The 18,874-nt window shown below is 44.0% G+C and overlaps 1 protein-coding gene across 1 annotated transcript in view; it reads left to right on the top strand.

Annotated features, from left to right (window-relative positions):
• Positions 1–7,776: 7,776 nt before the first annotated feature.
• Positions 7,777–18,874, top strand: part of iqsec3a (IQ motif and Sec7 domain ArfGEF 3a) — a 237,961-nt gene continuing 226,863 nt past the window's right edge. The window contains exon 1 of the mRNA XM_078220002.1: positions 7,777–7,814. The gene's annotated coding sequence lies outside the window, so the exon portion shown is untranslated. The remainder of the gene's footprint in view (positions 7,815–18,874) is intronic.

The raw sequence follows: 18,874 nt of genomic DNA, 5'->3' as shown, positions 1-18,874 counted from the left end.
GAGTGACATTGATTGTCAATTCCTCTCGGGTTTCTGGACCAGAACTATTTAGCCATGTTTCTGTATGTTCTGGAAGATTAATGATGGAGGAATATGCCTCAGTTTTCTTTATTCGATCCGTATGTTTGATAAGAATTTCTTAAACTTAGACAACTGAAAGACTTCTGGCACTTTTTACATCTCAAGCCCGAAGTCAGCCAAGACCATAAGATATAGGAGCAGGATTAGGCCATTCAGCCCATTAAGTCTGCCCCATTCAATCATGACTGATAAATTTCTCAACCCCATTCTCCTGCCTTTTCCCCATGACCTTTGATCCCCTCACCAATCAAGAAGCTATCTCTGTCTTAAATACACTCAGTGACTTGGCCTCTACAGCCTTCTGTGGCAATGAATTCCAGAGATTCACCACCCTCTGGCTGAAGAAATTCCTCCTCATCTCGGTTCTAAAGTGTCATCTCTTTACTCTGAGGATGTGCCCTTGGACTCTTGCCTCCCCTATTAATGGAAATATCTTCCCCATGTCCACTCTATCCAGGCCTTTGTGTATTCTGTAACTTTCAATGAGATTACCCACTCATCCTTCTAACTTGCCTCAAGCTCACCCACTTCCAGTTTTGCTGGAAGCTGGATGTTGGGAGGATCTGGGCGACCATTCCTTTATCAGGAAATGGGTCCAATATTTTGATGCGGCTGCAGGCCTAAGATTTCTTTACCCGTTCCAGCTTTAACGCTGGCTTACCAGCATTGATCTGGAAACTTGCAGATAAAGATTGGATCGCAGTATTCAAAATCATGAGGGCTCTGGACACAATATATAGGGAGAAGGAATGAGAGGGCACAGATTTATGATATGAGGAAAAACCTCTTCACACAGCGAGTGGTTGGGGTCTGGAGTGCATTGCCTAAGAGTGTAGTGGAGGCAGGTTCAGACTGTTATCTGAAAGGAAGAATGTGCAGAGTTATGGGGTGAAGGTGGGAGAATAGCACCAAACCAATTGAAGAGCCAGTACAGGCACGATGGGCCAAAAAACCTCTTTCTGTGTTATAAAGAATCTGTGATGAAGGGAAGTGAGGACTGCAGCATGAAGCGGTTAAGTGCTTTCCTAGCACTGCCTGTGGGCAAAGGAGAGCAGGAGCTTCCTCCCAGTTCCCCAAGCAAGCCTGCAAAACTCCCCGGTCATCAGATCACTCCCCCATCACTCACAAGAAAGCCCTTCTGACTTTCCCCCATGGGTCCTCTGTAAGCTTCACCACTGACCCCTCTGCCATTCTACACCCCCGTCCATGTTCCTTCCAACACCTCCATCCCCGCCATACACAACCTACTCCAGGCACTCCCTCCCCCGATGTGAGGTCTCCAGACCCCTTCCCATCCACATTCCCCTCAGACTTCTGACCTCTACATCCTTCCCCATTGATGACCCGCCCCCTATCCCGATGTCTTCATTTTTCTCTCCACCGATAAATACCCCAGCTTTGTCCTCACTGACCTTCAATCCCTTCCAGGCTCTTCATTGACGTCCACCGTATCTCTCGCTCACTCCTTATCCAGCTGACAGGCAGCCTGGACTCTCAATCTGACTGACTGACAAGATTTTAGGGAAATCTGTCCCTCCAGGTTTCCTCCAGGATTGCAAAATTCCTCCTCCCTCCCACACCCCCACCACCCCGCCATCAGCTCCCTCTCTCCATAAATATTGGTCCAGTATATCCATGGAAGACATTTTATATGGCCTGTGTAATCACCAAAGAAAGTAAATGTGTAGGTTGGCATACAGTGTCAGTGTATCTGCAATTACATTGTTAAAGACAGGTGATAAGACATTGACTCACCTGTAAATAGACAAAATATGCAGCGGGGTTTCCTATATGGGGAAGGGTGGTGCGGTGCCACAGTGGTTAGCACTGTTGCCTCACAATGCCGGGAACCTGGGTTCATTTCCAGCCTTGGGTGACTGTGTGGAGTTGGCACGTATACCCTGGAGTGAATTTTCCCGTTCTGCCCATCACAGAAATCGTAGCGGGTGAGGGGCAGTCCATGGAAAGGTCCGTTGACCTCGGGCGGGATTTTCCGGTTTCGGGACGAGTGCGGCCAGAAAATCCCGGCCCCTGTGTCTGCGTGGTTTCCTCCGGGTGCTCTGGTTTCCTCCCACATCCAAAGGTGTGCGGGTTAGTTGGATTCGCCATGCTAAATTTCCCCTTATTTCCAAAGATGTGCAGATTGGGTGGATTAGCCACGGTAAATGTACAGGGTTACGGGCCTAGGTAGAGTGCTCTTTTGGAGAGTCGGTGCAGACTTGATGGGCTGAATGGCTTCCTTCTGTACAGTAGGTTTATATGGCTGCTGCTGCACATGCTTCATTTCTTTGCTCTCCCCTGTCACCCGGAGAAACATTGAAGTGCCTTGTTGCCGTACAGAGGCAGAGCTCCTCGGCGGAGGGCTCTCTACACAGTAGTCCTCCCCCTTACCATTGGGGACCTGGGGCAGTGTTGCAAGCAGCAGTCCCATATGATCATCGGACTCACAAGATGTCTGTGTTTAAATGGCCTTGTGGTGTCCGTGGACCATGTATATGTAAGCTGTACTAGACTGCATCTCCTCTTCTGTTATTTGAAAAACCTTTTGTTATGGTTTTGCCTAGACAGTAAGGAGAAATTTAGCATGGCCAATCCAGCTAACCTGCCCGCTTGATTGACACCACAAACATCCACTCTCTCCACCACCGATGCTCAGTAGCTGCGGTGGTGTACTATCTACAAGATGCATTGCAGCAGTTCACCAAAGATCCTTAGACAGCATCTTCCAAGCCCACGATCACTTCCACCTAGAAGGACAAAGGATACATGGGAACACCACCACCTGCAAGTTTCCCTCCAAGCCACTCATCATCGTGACTTGGAAATATATCGCTGTTCCTCTGCAGTCACTGGGTACAAATCCTGGAATTCCCTCCCTAACAGCATTGTGGGTCAACCCACAGCACATGGACTGTAGCGATTCAAGAAGGCCACCTTCTGAAGGGCAACTAGGGATGGGCAATAAATGCTGGCCAGCCAGCGGTGCCCATGTCCCACAAATGAATAAAAAAAAACTTCAGTACCATGTTCCTGATCTGTGGGCACCCAATGCGAAGAGGGACAGGGAAGGAGGAGGACCCCCTCATGAACCTGCTCCTGGGCCTGGCCAAACTCACCATTTACAGGCCCAGGCAGCGGGCAATCGAGGGGGTGTATGGCCCGACTGTCTGCCCCTCTGCCGCAGCTGTACCTGTGGCCAGGAGCACATGGTGTCTGCCAGTACTGTGGGGGGCACTACGGGGACTGGGGTGTTTTATTGACCCCTTTGACTACATTTTGGTTTGATGGTTTAAGTTTCCTTGGTGATTTGTTGTTGTTTTGTGCAGTATTACTTTAAGAGGCTTCTCCTTTAATGTGTCCCTCAGTTTATTTAATTTAGTTTAATTAGTTGTTCATTTTACTGCAGAAAAAGAATATAAATGGACATAGCTGGAACAGAGGGGGTGGAAGGAACTAGAAGAGTTTGTCACTTTGTTGAGCTGTCTTAAGAATAAACCTGCCTGAGGTAAAAGACTAGTTTTAGACTCATTCTTTCACCACAAACTATTATTGGAATTATACAATAAAAGATTCTGGAGACTTTTCAAAAGAAGATGTATGTGAGTTTAGGAAAGAGAAACTGATATTTCTGGGTCATTTACATTCAGATGAAGGAAAGTATACTGACTCAGAAGCCAAAACAATCCAGAATAAAGTATTTTGAGTTGACAGGTTTATTATTTCAAGAATGGCGCATTTGTCTCCAGTAAAACCTTTCCTCACTCACACCCTGATTGTTACCCTTGGCAAGACCCATCTTAGTTCCATTAAGCCTGAGAGGTGCAGACTTAAAAGTACACAACTGGTTTATCCATTCATTAACATACCTGCCTGAACCATATAAAACACTGTGTCCTGGTCTTCTCCGTCAAAATTACCTACTACCCCAAGATCGTTCTGGAATGCAAACATGGGGGAGACGGTGGCATAGTGGTAAAGTCACTGGACTAGTAAACTGGAGGCCCAGGCTAATGCTCTCGGGACATGGGTTCAAATCCCACCATGGTAGTTGGTGGAATTTAAATTCAATTAATAAAATCTGGAATTGATATTTAGGGCGGCACAGTGGTTAGCACTGCTGTCTCACAGCGCCAGGGATCCGGGTTCGATTGCCGGCTTGGGTCACTGTCTGTGTGAAGTTTGCACATTCTCCCCTGTGTCTGCGTGGGTTTCTTCCGGTTTCCTCCCACAACTCCAAAGATATGTGGGTTAGGTGGATTGGCCATGCTAAATTGCCCCTTAGTGTCAGGGAGACTAGTAGGGTAAATGTAGGGTCTGTGTGGAGTTTGCACATTCTCCTCGTGTCTGCGTGGATTTCCTCCGGGTGCTCCGGTTTCCTCCCACAGTCCAAAGATGTGTGGGTTAGGTTGATTGGCCATGCTAAAATTGCCTCTTAGTGTCCTGAGATGTGTAGGTTAGAGGGATTAGCGGGTAAATATGTAGGGATATGGGGGTAGGGCCTGGGTGGGATTGTGGTCGGTGCAGACTCGATGGGCCAAATGGCCTCTTTCTGCACTGTAGGGTTTCTATGATTCTATGAAATGCATGGGGTTATGGGGATAGGGCTGGGATGAGATTGTGGTCAGTGCAGACTCGATGGGCTGAATTGCGTCCTGCACTGTAGGATTCTATGATCGCCCCCAGTTTCTTTTCTGCAATGGCATCATATCTCCTTAAGCCCCACTCGTGCCCCTTTCACACTCATATCTAATCATTTCCTCTCCCAGCTCATCCTTTCAACCAGAACACCTCCTGCCCACTTTACCCCATTCAAGTGAAACTGCTAACCATGAAATGCCTCTTCCTGACCCCCATTCTTGCTTACATTATAAGTGATTTCCTCACCTTGGGTACTGTCCCTCACCCTTTCTAATGTGCCATTACTTTCCCCTCATCAAAAATCCATCCTCGATCTTCCTCTGTCCTTGCAGACTACCTATTCATCTCCTCCTTGCCTTTCCAGAGTTCTTTCACGTGCTGCTGCCTCTTTAATCTGTGCCTATCTTTGCTGCAACTCCATGTCTGAACTGCTGCAATCAAAAGTTTCTATCCAAGCGGAGCACTGAAATGGTCTTTGTCAAAATTAGAAATGACATTCTCTGTGTCTGTGGCCATGTAGCACAATCTTTCATCAACCTCTGCAGCCACTTTTGACATGATTAACCATGAACATTATCCTCCAATTAGCTACTCTTACATTGTCTAGCTGGGTGGGACTGTTGTCACCCTAGTTCCACTTCGAGCTATTCAGTTTTGGTCAAAGTGTCTCCTGCAATGGCTTTTCTTCTAAACCCAGATATGGTGACCAGTTTATAGTCAACAGGAACAAGTGTTGCTTGTCCAAGACTAATAAATGAAAAGAATGCCCCAGATCTCAGCAATTCTATGAAAGAAATTTTGTGGAAAAATTTAAAACTGTTGAATCTGGCAGCAGAAACTGGTAGTTTGTGGCAAAACATTGCAGCGAGGCACTGAATGCGAACAGACACTTTCACCGTCACATTTACTAAAAAGGGGTAGAAATAATGCAACTCTTCCGCATGGGGTCTGGTGATGTCATGGAAAACAACGTTTTTCTTTACAATATAAGATTAACACTACACAGTTAATAACTGAAAGTTTGCCTGCAATATTTTTGGTCAAACTTGAAGATAAATATAAAGGAGACTTTCTGTTCTCTTCTGAGCTTGCTGCAGAATAAGGACATTGATATAACTCTGCAGGAGTTTAGTTTGAGTAGTGAAGCTACAGTATCTACTTCCAGGTCTGCAGATAGTGCATACGAAAATCTAAAAGAAACACGGTAATAATTAGTCTTGATATGAATGGTGGCTAGCCAGCACAGAAAATAGGTGCATTAAAGACCATCTGGAAGAATGGGTCGATGAAGGGCTTAGGAACAAAGCTGTTGAATCTCATTATGTGTGGATTATTAGGGCTAGAACTGAAGTGTACTAATGGCAAATATGGAAAGTAAACACCATTTAGCAGCAAAGTCTCATTAGAAAACAAGTGCCCTCCCGCCGATAACAGAAATTCCTTACTGAAATGAATGACCCTTCGAGCTGAGGTGAGGTCACTCAGAAGTCAAAATATTAAGAGCTGGAGGGATGTAACTCATGGCTGCTGTAGAGCAATTTTGCCAGAAATGAATCATAGAAATCATAGAAACCCTACAGTGCAGAAGGAGGCCATTCGGCCCATCGAGTCTGCACCGACCACAAATACTTAAAGTTTACAATAGTATTGGGATCTGCGACATTTAAGACTTATCTGGATAGACACATGAACAGACGGGGAATAGAGGAACATAAGCGGTTGGCCTAGATATGACAATGTGGTTGGCTCAGGCTCGGAGAGCCAAAGGGCCTGATCCTGTGCTGTACTGTTCTTTGTTCTTCTTTATTTAATGAACAGAGAAATAGATTCGTAGCAGCAGTGAGGACATTGATAGTGTACATGAGGCCAAGAGGATCATTGTTTCGGTGCTGATCAAAAGCAGCTATCCATCCTAATCTCTAACCCTTGAATCAGCCAGAAATTCATCAACCGGAAATATTGACCCTGTTTCTCATTCCACAGATGCTGCCTGACTAGGATTTTCTATTTTTATTGCAGATTTCCAGCATCTGCAGTATTAGTTTTCTTAACATTGATGGGGAGGGAGAGAGAACTTGACAGGAAGCGTGGGACAGATGATCCACGAGCTTTTGAAGTTGTTCTTCTGTCTGGGAAACTCGTGCAGCATCACCAGCATTCAGATGTTCTCTGATCGGGATTTGCTGCATTTTTAGGTTGAGGAGTTCGCCGATCTGATGGTGTGTGGAGATATCCTCCTTCCATGTCGGCAGAGAAAACTGGTATCAGTAGGATGGAGGAAAAGACTAGGGACTAAGATGCAATCCTGTTTCACCCCATTCTTGGTTTCAATGCTATCAGAGGTGGAGCTGTGGAACTGAATGGAGCCATGCATGTTATCATGAAGGGACTGTATGAGACTATGACCCTTGGGAGGGCAGCCAAGTTTCTCCAGTATCCAGTCGAGACCCATTTTGCTCAGGGTGTCAAATGCTTCTGTGAGATATGCAAAAGCGAGGTAGAATGGTATTTGCTGCTCTCTGCACATCGTGCCTCCAGGTACATTCTGTTGGCTAATTGGTGGAGTCTTGTCAGAATGACTTTGGCAAAAGCCCTTCCAGCGATGCCAAGGAGTGAGATGCCTCACTAGTTGTTGCAATCCCCTCGATCACCTATATATATAGCACGATGATATTTGTGTCATGTATATCCTATGCATGGAATATCATTGTGAAAGATGTGAGGTTATCCACTTTGGTAGGAGGAATGGGTGTGTAGGGTATTTCCTAAATGGTCAGAGATTAAAAAGTGTAGATAAACAAAGGGACCTGGATGTCATTGTCAGTAAGTCACTGAAAGCTAATTTGTAGGTGCAGCAAGCAATTAGAAATGTTAATGGTATCACAAGAAGATTTAAGTTCAAGTTAACTTTTACAGATGCACCATAGAAAGCATTCTTTCTGGTTGTATCACAGCTTGGTATGGCTCCTGCTCTGCCCAAGACCGCAAGAAACTACAAAAGGTCGTGAATGTAGCCCAATCCATCATGCAGACCGGCCTCTCATCCATTGACTCTGTCTACACTTCCCGCTGCTTCGGAAAAACAGCCAGCATAAGTAAGGACCCCACGCACCCTGGACATTCTCTCTTTCACCACCTTCTGTCGGGAAAAAGATACGAAAGTCTGAGATTACGTACCAACCGACTCAAGAACAGCTTCCTCCCTGCTGATGTCAGACTTTTGAATGGACCTATCTTGCATTAAGTTGATCTTTTTCTACACCCTAGCTATGACTGTAACACTACATTCTGCATCCTCTCCTTTCCTTCTCTATGAACGGTATGCTTTGTCTGTATAGCGCACAAGAAACAATACTTTTCACTGTATAGTAATACATGTGACAATAATAAATCAAATCAGGGAGTAGGAATAACTTGCTTCAATTTTATAAAACCTTGGTTAGACGGCACCTAGAGTACTGTGTGCAGTTTTGGTCCCCTTACCTTCAGAAGGATATGATAGCCACGGAGGGAGTGCAACAAATGTTCATCAGACTTGTTCCTGGGATGACAGGACTGTCCTATGACGAGAGATTGGAGAAATCTGTATTCTCTAGAATTTTGAAGAATGAGAGGTGATCTCTTGAAACCTACAGAATACTTAAAGGGATTGATAGGATAGATGCAGGGAAGATATTTCCCCTGGTTGGGGAGTCTAAAACCAGTGGAAACAATTTCACAGTAAGAGAGAAGCCACTTAGGACTGAAATGAGGGGATCTTTTTTACTCAGAGGGTTACTTGAATCTTTGGAATTCTCTACCCTAGAGGGCTGTGGAAGCACAATCATTATGTTTAAAATTGACAGATTTCCAAATACCAATGAAATGAAAGGATATGGGGATAGTGTTGGGAAAAGACATTGAAGTGGATGATCAGCCATAATCGTACTGAATGGTGGAACAGACTTAATGGGCTGAATGGTCAACTGCTGTTCCTATGTTCCTATCCTGTGGCATCTCCTAGTTGGTACGGCATCTCCACATCATGCCTATCCTGTGGGACAGAGTCTGTTCTCCAGCAGAGGAAGAGAAAGTTCTGGAAGTATGGCAGCAGGTGGGGCTTTCCATGCTCAAGTAACTCAGCTGGAATTTTCTTGTTGTTGGGGAGTCAATGGCCTTTTCAAGTTCAAATAATGAATGTTCTGCATCAAGCTCGTACTTGACAGATATCTGCAGAAGACCATTAAGCACAGGCAGAGAGATCACTGTCTTGTGTTATTATAGCTCAAGAGTAGTGCTCTGTTCAGCAGGCCATTAGCTTGTTCCTGTCAGTCAGCACTTCCCCATCTGTAGATTGCAAAGGAGCAATTATGGTGATGGTGGGGTTGAGTGTGCTTTTGACACTGTCATACATAGTGTGGAGATTACCATTGTCACTCGCCGTTTGTATTTCTTCACATGGATTGATCCAATACTTGTTAGCACAGTGTCTTGCTGTCCTCTGCACAATTACCTTGGCTTGCGTGAGATTGTCATGTGCTTGAGGGTTGGGAGACAGGTTGTGAGCCAGGTGAACTGTGATCTTCGCTTTAATGACAGGAGTAATTTCTGCAAAGTGGATCTCAAATCAATCTTTGTTTCTCTTTCTTCCTTTGTCAAATGTGGTTACTGCTGCTTTGTGATTGATTGACTGCAGAGACTTCTATGCTTCACTGGCATCTGATGAGCCCTCAGGTGGAAGGGAACTGCCTGAGAGCTTCTCAGAAACTGATCCACAGAATGCCATTGTTTTTGAAATAGTGCATTTTCTGTGGTTACACCTTCCCCCTGCTACTGACAAGGAAGGGATCAGTATCACATAGAAACATTGAAAACAAAAGCGGGAGTAGGCCATTTGGACTTTCGAGCCTGCTCCGCCATTCATTTTGATCATGGCTGATCACCAAATTCAATATCCTGATCCTGCTTTCCCCCCATAATGCTCGATACCTTTAGCCCCACTGTGCCCCATTCTGCAGATGTGAGGAAGACAGGACAGATCAAATCTTCTGGTAATTACCAGGTCAAGTTCGTGCCAGTGGTCAAGTCTTGCTTGATGGTACCAAAACACCTTGTGCTATGCCTGACCAGGAAGAAGTTGTTGGTAACACAAATCCCACCAATTTGTGCACAAAATTTTAATAGTTGCTGTCCATTTTCATTCGCCTTGCTGATGTTGATAGAGGCACATTTGACATGAAATTCTGTCAACTCCAACATTAAAGTTCCCCAGAAAAATAACTTCTCCGTGTGGCAGATCTTGTAAAATGCCTTTACAGGATAGCAGCATGACATCACTAGAAGGCAAATGTGTCCAGCGATCCAGTCTTAGTTTCAAGTTTGATTTGAGCAGAGCGCAATACACACAACTCTGATGTCTTCAAACTTCATAACTATGTGTAATTGTTCTCAAGGTGCTTGGTCTTAGTGAATGAACCCACAGCATTTTTAAACAAGCCCTTATGAGCAATTGGTGTCTAGTATTGTTAGGGCCCTGGACCAGAATCCCAAATTACATTAGGAAGCCAGGCTAGACCCCCAATAACTTTTCTATTTTGGCATGAATGTGAGGATAGGATGCTTCACTGCAGAAGTAATTCCGCTGACAGATTTTGGATCTTTTACAGTAAAACAAACTTTATTTAATAGCACAGTTTAACTATAACTCTAATAAATGAAGCAGCTTAACAATTACCTATAGAACAAAACTGAAACATGAAAAGAAATAACTCATTTCCAATTTATCACTGTTTCAGTTCCAAATAAGCAACATTCTTCTTACAGACTCAAATCATGCTGCCATACAGGGGCACAAGGCATCAACACGCCTGCAATACCCAGCTTCTCTGAGATCAGGGCACCTTGTTTTAAAGATATTTGAATCATCGATAGTCACGGGTGAGGTGCCTGAAGATTGGAGAGTGGCAAATGTTGTGCCTTTGTTTAAAAAGCCTGGGAACTACAGGCCAGTTAGCCTCACATCTGTGGTGGGTAAATTGTTGGAAGGTATTTTGAGAGACAGGATCTACAGGCATTTAGAGATGCAAGGACTGATTAGGGACAGTCAGCATGGCTTTGTGAGTGGAAAATCATGTCTCACAAATTTGATTGAGATTTTTGAAGGGGTAACCAAGAAGGTAGATGAGGGCAGTGCAGTTGATGTTGTCTACATGGACTTTAGCAAGGCCTTTGACAAGGTACCGCGTGGTAGGTTGTTGCATAAAGTTAAATCTCACGGGATCCAGGGTGAGGTATCTAAATCGATACAAGATTGGCTTCTTGGCAGAAGCCAGAGGGTGATTGTAGAGAGTTGTTTTCAAACTGGAGGCCTGTGACCAGCGGTGTGCCTCAGGGATCAGTGCTGGGCCCACTGTTATTTGTCATTTATATTAATGATTTGGATGAGAATATCGGGGGCATGGTTAGTAAGTTTGCAGTTGACACCAAGATTGGTGGCATGGTGGACAGTGAGGAAGGCTATCTCCAATTGCAATGGGATCTTGATCAATTGGGCCAGTGGGCTGACGAATGGCAGATGGAGTTTAATTTAGACAAATGCGAGGTAATGCATTTTGGTAGATTGAACCAGGGCAGGACTTACTCAGTTAATGGTAGAGCGTTGGGGAGAGTTACAGAACAAAGGGATCTGGGGGTACATGTTCATAGCTCCTTGAAAGTGGAGTCACAGGTGGACAGAGTGGTGAAGAAGGCATTCGGCATGCTCGGTTTCATCGGTCAGAACATTGAATACAGGAGTTGGGACGTCTTGTTGAAGTTGTACAAGACATTGGTAAGGCCACACTTGGAATATTGTGTGCAATTCTGATCACCCTATTATAGAAAGGATATTATTAAACTAGAAAGAGTGCAGAAGAGATTTACTAGGATGCTACCGGGACTTGATGGATTGGGTTATAAGGAGAGGCTGGATAGAGTGGGACTTTTTTCTCTGGAGCGTAGGAGGCTGAGGGGTGACCTTATAGAGGTCTATAAAATAATGAGGGGCATAGACAAGGTAGATAGTCAATATCCTTTCCCAAAGGTAGGGGATTCTAAAACTAGAGGGCATAGGTTTAAGGTGAGAGGGGAGAGATACAAAAGTGTTCAGAGGGGCAATTGTTTCACATAGAGGGTGGTGAGTGTCTGGAACAAGCTGCCAGAGGTAGTAGTAGAGGCGGGTACAATTTTATCTTTTACAAAGCATTTAGATAGTTACATGGGTACGATGGATATAGAGGGATATGGGTCAAATGCGGGCCTCAGTTGAATGAGACAAACAAGCCATAAAGATTTCTCTCGCAAGTGAAAGTGAAGATCTCCACAGGCTGAACATGTCAGGATTAACAGCAGAAGAGCTAAACAAGCCCCAAAAGATGTGGACTATGATATGAAGTTTAACCCGGTTCAGAATCAAATTAAACTTCCACATTCATCAGCTGGAGTCCATGTCACTTCAACAACAGCCTACAGGATCCATGGACCAGCTGCAGAGAAAAGAGTAGGAACTGTGCTTCTTCAAACACAGAACTAGCAGAGAGAACTGTTGAGTTGGTGATCACAGCCACTCCACAGAAGCATTCATAATGATCTGTGAGACAAGCCCAAAACATATAGCAGCAAAGAGCCAGTCAAGGATGGACATGAATATAAAGCAATCCTCACAGGTCAACAAAGCTTACATTTCCCCAGACCTACCGCAACACTCAAACCATTCCTTTATGCTGGTTGCGGTGGCTTGCTATCACCTGTGTTGCTCTCCTCATTGGAAGAATGGAATGTCTTCCCCATTTGTTATTTTTTGCTCCATAGCCTGGGTAGCATTTGTAGACACAAACTTTCCCAGCACCTGCGTCTCCTTCTGGCCTTATGGACTGAATCCAGGAGAGCCCTGACCCCTGGAGCCCACTCAGCTACAGGTTTCCTCAAGGTGATTTTTTTAATGCATTCATGGGACATGGGTGGTGCTGGCTGACCAGCATTTATTGCCCATCCCTAGTTACCTTTGGAGGGTCAACCACATTGCTGTTTCTCTGGGGTCACATGTAGGCCAGACTGGGTAAGGATGGCCTTCCCTAAAGGACATTAATGAACCAGATGGGTTTTTCCGACAATCGACAATGATTTCATGGTCATCTTTAGATTCTTAATTCCAGATATTTTTCATTGAATTCAAATTCCACCATTTGCCACAGCGGGATTCGAACCCAGGTCCCCAGAGCGTTAGCTGAGTTTCTGGATGAATAGTCTAGTGGTAATGCCATTAGGCCATCGCCTCCTCTGATTGATTGAAGGGATCACCAGTCACCCAGACAAATCCATTCCTGTGCCTTTGACTCTCCTAAGCCAGACCAGCCAAGCAGTGGGCATAATGATACCCCGGGCTGAGACATGGTTGACAGACGCCAGTGTATGTCTGCACCTCAGTGCAATGTGTATCACATCTCTGGGCATCCAGTTCCCTTCAGGTATCCTTGCAGTTCAGCCTAGAGGCTTGGGTGCCTAGTTACCATCTGTAACTGCAAAGAGGCATCATAAGGGGTCTCGGTGATGCAGAAGCTAGCTGGCAGGAAAGATTTACACACTCAGCTCCCTCTTTTTAGTAAGTTAACCAACGGCAGTGGATCATGCAACTGCACTTGACACATAACATCATGCTGTGGTAAACCACTGGCACACATTTTCTAATTTGTAATTTCACCCCTGCACCTTCTATATTCCTCTAGGATTTTTGCAGTATGGAGCCTTCAGCATCTGACCTAAGTTGCCTTATCCTCCTCTGCATGCTCATTGTCAGCATGCTAGGAAAGCGGGGTTTAGATTTGTAATCATCACCCTTTGTTTTTGAAGGAACGTATTTATTCTGAATCCTCCAACTGCTCTAGTACTGATTTACTTTAAGGAGCTGTTTCTAGTCCACTTTTGCCAAATCACAGGCTGGAAAATATTCCAGCAACGTCTCTGTTTCCCCATTGGTTGCAGAATCAGCATGAAATCCCGCATTGCTTCCAAGCAGGAGGGCCAATGCAACTTTGTGCCCTCAGGCACTTAACTAGCCACCTTTGAGTCTCCCATGTGATTAAGACCACTCCGGTGGGTAGAAATCCCACCAATCAGAGGCTGGCAAACCTCAGAAGGCAATGGCACTGGGAGGGGTGGCTGCTGCTGATAATACACTGAGGCCCAGCCCTAGGATTGACACTGGTTCCCAAGTCACAGCTGAGTGAAGGCGGGATGGGAGGGGGCGTCAGAGGAAAGGACAGGGGGATGGCTTTCTGTTCAACCCACCCCACACCTTCCTGATGCTGAGTCCCTTGATGGGGCACAAAGTGCCTGTCAACTGGAAATCCCACCCCCACGATGCCGCAGGTAAACCTGACAGTGTTTGCTGGGTAGCCTTTGGATAGCACAAGAAAGCCGTTTGAGTTCAGGACAATCCCTGAACTACCAATAAATTCCGGTGGGCTGAGGGATAATTGGCTTTTAGTGGGTCACTAATGAGCCTAATTGCCTTCCCTCTGATGGGTGACGTTCCTGCATTGGGCCCTTCCCATCACCAAATTAATTGGGAACAGTTTTTCCCAACGTGAGGAATCCAGTGCTGACCCCCGCATCATCATGCCCCCTCTGGCAGGCTCAACTAGATCTGCCGCACATCTCAGTAAAACCTTAATCATATTGGCCTATATCCTCTTTACAATTTTTAATCTTGACCTATCTTGATACTTTTCAATAACAACTCTAAATCTATCTGTATAATGGTCACTACCACAAAACTGGGCTCTCACTAATAACCTTAAATTCATCCTTTAACACTGAACCCAAAATTCCCCATTCTCTAGTTGGGTTAAGTTTAATCCTGCACCCTCTATACTTTTTACATTGAATTTATCTTGGTTAATATTAGGGTATTTGAAATTCCCACTATTGTTGCCCTATTGCTTCTGCACTACTCAATATTTTTGCCTACATATTTGCTCTGCTATCTCTTTTAGACTGTAAGGGGGACTATAGTACACCCCGAGCTTTGTCATCACTCCTTTCATGTCAATCAGTTCAACCCATATGACCTCATTTGATGCTCCATCCAGCATATCATTCCTCCTTATAACTGTGATTGTTCATTTGACCAATATTGTGATATCCCCTCTCCATCTTGTCTGAAGTGGGTGGCATTGTTGGATGGCACGGCGGCACAGTGGTTAGCTGCCTCACAGTGCCAGGGACCCGGGTTCAATTGCCAGCTTGGGTCACTGTGCGGAGTCTGCACGTCCTCACTGTGTCTGCGTGGGTTTCCTCCAGGTGCTCTGGTTTCCTCCCACAGTCCGAAAAGCGTGATGGTTAGGTGCATTGGCCATGCTAAATTCTCCCTCAGTGTGCCCGAACAGGCGACGGAACCTGGCAACTAGGGGATTTTCACAGTAACTTCATTGCAGTGTTAATGTTAGCCTACTCGTGGCACTAATGAATAAACACCTATACCCAGGAATGTTAAGCTTACCATGTTTATAAGCCACATTTCAATACTAGCTATGATCTATAATTCCAAGTGTCTGCCTGTGCCCTCAGCTCATTCAAGAGTTGAGCAGTGTATTCCAACTAATCACTGAAAAAACTCTTTGGTTGCCCATTTTCCAATCTGTTTCCTTGATCTTCTTGCTTCTATTAATAGTTTTTAAATCTTCCTTCTGGTTCCCAACCCCATGCCAAACTAATTTAAGCTCAAGGGAACCTCCCCGCCAGTATTGGTGATGACCTATTGAGGTACAATCTATCCAGCTTGTAAATGCCCCACCTACCCTAAAACTGGCCCCAATGCTCAAGGAATCCAAAGTCCACCCTCCTGCATCATTTTTCCAGCCACACATTTGACTGTACTATCCTCTTATTGCTGTGTTTAGTAATGTGTGGCACTGGGAGCATTCCAGAGATTACCAACATTGTGGTCCTATCTTTCCTAACTTGTTGCAGGGTCTCGTCCCACTTTCTCTCTATTTCACTGCGACTGGTTATGGATCATGACCTCTGGCTGTTGATCCTCATGCCTCAGAATTCTCTTCTTTACTGCCACCATTAATTGCTTGGAATCACTTTGAAAATACCATAAGTCCTTTCTAGACTTCTACTGGGCTTGCATTTATACTGCCATAATGTCATATAAATAAAGATGTCACTTAATTTTTATATTTATTATCTCCATCCAACTGTGGATTTAACCACAATTTTTTTTCCCTGCAGTGAGGTTGTACTATTTTAGATTTGGTGCTAAATAATAGTGTACACCTGGAAAGAAATCCACGCAATATGGTTGAATATAAATACACAACAAGGTGACTCTGGAGCATGTGTCGCATATTGACATTCAAGACCTGTGTGTGCTAGCTCTCTTTAACTCCGTCTCATTAGTCTTTGAGATATTCTGCTGATGAGACTGACTGTACAATGAGACAGACATTGCCATCAGCATCCAGCAATCTGAGTTCTATTGCATTCAAAAGTCAGGCAGGCGGGTTCAGGTTAATAACCTGATTGGAAAGCTGGGACCTTCAGTTCAAATGTGTTATTTTCGATCTCTGCTTACAGTCATGCAGAGCTCCGCTGAGACCTCAGAACGGAAATTACATTTTAATTGCTTCTCTTCTGTTGTGCCATCATGTTCTCCATGGCTTACTATGAAACTAATCTGTTGTGTCCAGGGAATCTGGCTTTTGTGATTAAGCTAACTGTTTACTCAACACATAAATCTATGCCTATGATATGTGTGGCATGGATTTGAGGTCTGATTACAGATCTTCATGTTTAAATTCTGTGTGTAAGAGTATGCTAGATGTCTGGGACATTTATTCCTGAAAATCCCTATTGCCTGCCGAGGGCCACATCTCAGGAGGATCTGGGGCCAAAATGATTTTGGGCCCAGTCAGCGTAGAGTCATACCAGCAGACTAACGAAACCTCCAAAGAATTTCAGAGCTATTGTGTGCAAACTATGAGCATTCAAATGTGCGTTTGGACATGCAAGCTTTAGCTAATGTGATGACACTGTGCCTTTAAGAAATATATTTATATCATATTTCTTGTAAGGGGTACGTTTAGAATTCAGATTTGTTTTGCAGGATGCCGATTTGTCTCAGAAAACCTTTAAATTTCTTGCTGGGATAACAAGATAAGTAATCATTTTAGATCTTGAGTATTTGTTTATGCAGAGCTAATGCATTTGTGTTTACTTAGATTCCCCGTGGGATTTCAGAGTTTTGATTAGGTTGATTGACAGAGACAGAGTCATGCGATTAATGGGAGGATCTAAGCTTGCAGGAAAGAAAGGATTTCAGTTTCATTTTAAAATACAAGCAGTTGCTGCCTGGGCTGCCAGAAGAAAGCAGTGTCTCTTTGTTTTTCTGTCCCTCTCTCCCCAGAGGTAACCTAAGTCACAAGCAAGTATACCTGTGTTTTGCTAACTAATTTTAAAGAGAGGTTTAAGTCTATAAGAGACTATTGCTTGTTTGGAACTCATAGAGATAAGTTAGCAGTTAAGAATTGTCATGTTTAAGTATTGTTCAGTTGTTAAAGATTAAGCTAATGCATTTGTTATAATGAAACTGTGTTATTAACAAAAATTTGTTTTGATGAAAGCTCCCTGGTTTGTCAGTAGAATTGTGCTTGGAGTGAAACATTGTATCCTCATGCTAATGCCGAAATAGAAAATTGTTGTTGTCTAGTCTGACTTTATAAACATACCTCGGGTTTCTGATCTGTACCCTAGCACTAACTACACAGCATTTATGGAAGGGACAGATAATGATAGCACAGGAGATTTTAACATTTAGTCAGAAATGTCAGACAAGTAAGTGGTGCTTCCTTCATCACCAACATAGTTTATCCTGATGCCTCTTGCATCAGAATCTTCTGTGAATCTTGTGCTGATAATGATGACAGATGGTAGTGGATCTTTCTTTCCAGTTTTGATGTTCTGTATCAGTGTCACGGACTGTCAAGTCAAATAGAATACAGTTCAGATACAAATGTAAAACTCCTTCAACTCTTCCCTAGTGATGTAAATTAACTTTGATCTCAGAAAAACATGGCTATCCTCCCTTTAGAGCACCTTTCCACATCATTTGTGCTCATTTATGGAATATTTTGTGCTGTAGATGTATACCATGTCGGAATTGGTTTGAGGTAACACCCACTTCATTACACCCACATCTGACAGTGAACAGGACTAAAGGTACAGATAGCACATTTTTCTGACCAACTTTACCATTCATAACCACTTGTTTTTATTTCATGTAATTTTTATATCATACCATTGTTTAAGGCCATACTGGGATTTCTCGGATGTACACAGGTAGTGCTCGGAAGTAGATGCATCAAGAATTTTGGTCAACAAAACAGTCCAGTGGTTCAGTGCTCTGACAAATGTGGAACAAACATATAAGTCCAGAAAGCTTAAGTTGATCGTAATAGGGCAATGTTAGGAGCCCTCAATTGCCCACAAGGATAAATAGATGAAGGAAAATTAACTGGAATTCCTGTTACAGAAAATGACCTCAATTGGACAGTTTATCTGTCTGGATGACAAATAACTGCTGCCTCACAGCGCCAGGGGCCTGGGTTTGATTCCCGGCTTGGGTCACTGTTTGTGTGGACTTTGCATGTTCTCCCCGTGTCTGCATGGGTTTCCTCCAGGTGCTCCGGTTTCCTCCCACCATCTGAAAAAAGTGCTGGTTAGGTGCAATGTCCATGCTAAATTTTCCTCAGTGTACCCGAACAGGCGCCAGAGTGTAGCGACTAAGAGATTTTCACAGTAACTTCATTACAGTGTTAATGTAAGCCTACTTGTGACTAATAAACTATTAGTGACTAATAAACAAATAAACTTTAAATTTTAAAGAACAGTTTGTTATCCCTCACTATTGAAGATCCAGTTTGAAATTTTGCCCTATATGTGAGGTAACAGAGGGCTGTCAGTAATTGTAAATTCCCAGGTATTTAAAATTATTACAGGACTTGATGGGGTAAGTACATAAAAGCAATTTTACTGTTGAGAGAATCTAGAACAAGATAGCATAACCTAAATATTAGAACGGGGCCACATAGGAGTGAAAGCTAATTGCCTTTGGGCATTTTACTATATTAATGAT

This window comes from Mustelus asterias, chromosome 9 (assembly GCF_964213995.1).
Source record: "Mustelus asterias chromosome 9, sMusAst1.hap1.1, whole genome shotgun sequence".
Lineage (NCBI taxonomy): Eukaryota > Metazoa > Chordata > Chondrichthyes > Carcharhiniformes > Triakidae > Mustelus > Mustelus asterias.
Note: the sequence above shows the minus strand (reverse complement) of the source record. Positions and strands in the feature narration are given on the sequence as shown.